Raw genomic sequence first — 4,088 nt, 5'->3', positions numbered from 1 at the left:
ATGAATTGCTCGGTGCTGCCTTTTCAAGCCCGATGAACCTGCTGACCAGTGGGTATAGCTGAAAGAACAGAGACAATATTGACAGCAAAATAAGAACATAAAACCTTCTCAAACATCGTGTTTAAACATTCCCTACATCCATGATTTGTAATATACTGTACAGGTTGTAGTTATTGCTGGTAGGGCTAAAAACCTCCTCGCCAAGCAATGGTTTTGATAAATTTACCATCATGGTAAAAATGTTGTTCAATTGTATCATTAGGCTATGTGTGATCAAAACTTCACTAAGGCCTAAGGTTGTATCTATCATTTAGCACAGCCAAAGTTAATGGAACTCATGCTATCTATACTAACTGTGTACATGGAATATTCAAGTACAGTTGATATAAGGTTGTCAAGGGGAACCGGCGTCCCAGTGATAAGTGAAAATTTGCTAAATAAAAGCTTATGTTTTAAAGTATATGTAAGAGCCAAAATTTTAACACCAAAACACTTACACTGCTTTCTAAACATATTGTATTGCTTTCTTATATAATAAGTAATTTGAAGTTATATTGATTGACCTACAGTTTATATTTCAACCCCAGTCCCAGTATTTAAAACCACAGAATACACTTACATAGTATGAACGTAGTTTGGACTTCATCTGACCTGAATATTCATACTTGTGTTAACTCGGTTCGTTGTGAGAAGGAAGTCACATGTTTATAATTCATGAGATTGATGTGTCTTATGTATTTTACTTTTTAAATGGTTTTTAATTAATTTTCTCTCGATTTTAACAAAAATTTTCTACTGTGAAGTACTGAATCCGTGAATGGTGAGCCAGGAAGTAGTGATGGATTACTGTATAGTTACAAATGTTAGTACTGAAGTGTAATTGTGCAAAGCAAGGAGTGTAAATGATAACCCAACTGACTAAGTAACCCCATGCAATAAGAACATGGAAAGCATGTAATTGTGCAAAGCAAGGAGTGTGGATGATAACCCTACTGACTAAGTAACCCCATGCAATAAGAACATGGAGAGCATGTAACTGTACAAAGCAAGGAGTGTAGATGATAACCCTACTGACTAAGTAACCCCATGCAATAAGAACATGGAGAGCATGTAATTGTACAAAGCAAGGAGTGTAGATGATAACCCCACTGACTAAGTAACCCCATACAATAAGAACATGGAGAGCATGTAACTGTACAGAGCAAGGAGTGTAGATGATAACCCCACTGACTAAGTAACCCCATGCAATAAGACCATGGAGAGCATGTAATTGTACAAAGTAAGGAGTGTAGATGATAACCCCACTGACTAAGTAACCCCATGCAATAAGAACATGGAGAGCATGTAATTGTACAAAGCAAGGAGTGTAGATGATAACCCCACTGACTAAGTAACCCCATGCAATAAGAACATGGAGAGCATGTAACTGTACAAAGCAAGGAGTGTAGATGATAACCCCACTGACTAAGTAACCCCATGCAATAAGAACATGGAAAGCATCTAACTGTACAAAGCAAGGAGTGAAGATGATAACCCTACTGACTAAGTAACCCCATGCAATAAGAACATGGAGATCATGTAACTGTACAAAGCAAGGAGTGTAGATGATAACCCCACTGACTAAGTAACCCCATGCAATAAGAACATGGAGAGCATGTAACTGTACAAAGCAAGGAGTGTAGATAATAACCCCACTGACTAAGTAACCCCATGCAATAAAACAACATGGAGAGCCGACCTCATTAAAGCAGTTGATACGGGCGCTGGAAGGGTTCCAATTCTTGTAGGCCTGATCAGAGGAAATGGAGGGAAGAGTCAATAGAAAGCACAAGTTGTCATACTCCTTACTATCAGAACAAAGATGCTCTAACTCAGTGAGGCAGCTGACGACCTCGTCCAATGTGGAGTCATGGTTCTGTATGAACAAAATGAAAAAATAATGATTGCTAGCCAACCACAGGGATGATGATGGAATGACAGCCAAGGAAGACATTAGCCAATCACAGATGTCAGAAACAGACTGTGTTTAATCGAAAATACAAAAACTGAAGAAACTAAACATCCAAACAAAGTAGCATCAGAACTAAAAGTGTTTTTAGAAAACAGTGAGTCAATGAGTGACAACTTCATGGCACGTGTAGTTGTAACTATAATTATATGTATTCTCACATGTAATGGCCTGTCAAACACACTCACATGTAATGTGAGTGTCAGACAAACTCACATGTATTGGCCTGTCAAACACTCCCACATGTAATGGCCTGTCAGACACCCTCACATGTAATGGCCTGTCAGACACACTCACATGTAATGGCCTGTCAGACAAACTCACGTGTAATGGCCTGTCAGACACTCCCACGTGAAATGGCCTGTCAGACACTCTCACATGTAATGGCCTGTCAGACACACTCACATGTAATGGCCTGTCAGATACACTCACATGTAATGGCCTGTCAGGCACACTCACATGTAATGGCCTGTCAGGCACACTCACATGTAATGGCCTGTCAGACACACTCACATGTAATGGCCTGTCAGATACACTCACATGTAATGGCCTGTCAGACACACTCACATGTAATGGCCTGTCAGACACAACCACGTGTAATGGCCTGTCAGACACTCTCACATGTAATGGCCTGTCAGACACACTCACATGTAATGGCCTGTCAGACACTCTCACATGTAATGGCCTGTCAGACACTCTCACATGTAATGGCCTGTCAGACACACTCACATGTAATGGCCTGTCAGACACACTCACATGTAATGGCCTGTCAGATACTCTCACATGTAATGGCCTGTCAGACACTCTCACATGTAATGGCCTGTCAGATACTCTCACATGTAATGGCCTGTCAGACACTCTCACATGTAATGGCCTGTCAGACACACTCACATTTAATGGCCTGTCAGACACACTCACATGTAATGGCCTGTCAGATACTCTCACATGTAATGGCCTGTCAGACACTCTCCCATGTAATGACCTGTCAGATACTATCACATGTAATGGCCTGTCAGGACAACTTACCTGTAACGGTCCAGGATCCAACTTTATGCAAAGGAGATCCAGGAATTTATGCTTGTAAATGAGGTAAAGGCAGCGTTTTTGTCAAAGCCCTCCACCCCATGGAGCGGCAGAAGGAACTCAAGCACGTCATCCCAGTGACCATCAAGAATCAGCTGCCGGAGAAAAAGTCCATCTTTTGAGAAAACACCTACAAATATCACAAATTAATATGAGAGCAGAATCAAAGCACCTGAGAATCAGAGCGTTTCCATGATTTGAATAGATTTGGAGTTGCTTCCACTCCAAATCACAAGAACAGACGAATCCAAACCTATTCCAGACCATTTCGCTTCGATAAATTTATGTGAAGGTATTTGCCGTGGGAGTACTATTCAGTATCACAGAAATGCTGACTGCTGATGGATCGGATTTGATAATACTCAGCTAAGCTCTCCCCAGTAGAGGTAAAAAATATTTCAGCGTACTTCACACAGCTATGCGGGTATCGGCTACAAAAACATTCTACTGCTTCTCCATACTATTTCATCTGGACCTGTTACTTTCATATTAATATTTACATGCGAATGATGGGTTGCTCATATGAAGATGATGAAATAATTTCTTATTTTGATCTGGCGATTGGCTACTCATGAATTGAAAAGTGACCCTGATATGAAAAAAGTTAGAAAAACTCTAACAAGTTTTATTTTGAGGAATACATCGCTCATCTTGGAATGATCTAAATAGTGCAACTCCGAATTGATGAAATGGTAGGGCAATTCCTAACCCATTCAAAGCATGAAAACACAGAAGAATCGTGAATGAGACATCTCATTCCTGTTCAAAGAGATGGTCACCTAGACGATGAAAAATCAGTAACAATAAAAACAACCTCCTTAGTTATGCGAAAGATTTACACTAACATAGTCAAACATAGGACATAAAAGGTTAACTTGTTCTGATAATTTCTTGAAAACTAAATAAACTGAAGTATTGTTACAACTTTTCTTTCCTACAAATCAACTTACTAGTGGTACGTCTACTAGTATGCGCATGAAAGTTCAACATGAATTTC

This window comes from Watersipora subatra, unplaced genomic scaffold, assembly GCF_963576615.1.
Source record: "Watersipora subatra unplaced genomic scaffold, tzWatSuba1.1 SCAFFOLD_76, whole genome shotgun sequence".
In the NCBI taxonomy this organism is placed as follows: Eukaryota; Metazoa; Bryozoa; class Gymnolaemata; order Cheilostomatida; family Watersiporidae; genus Watersipora; species Watersipora subatra.
Note: the sequence above shows the minus strand (reverse complement) of the source record.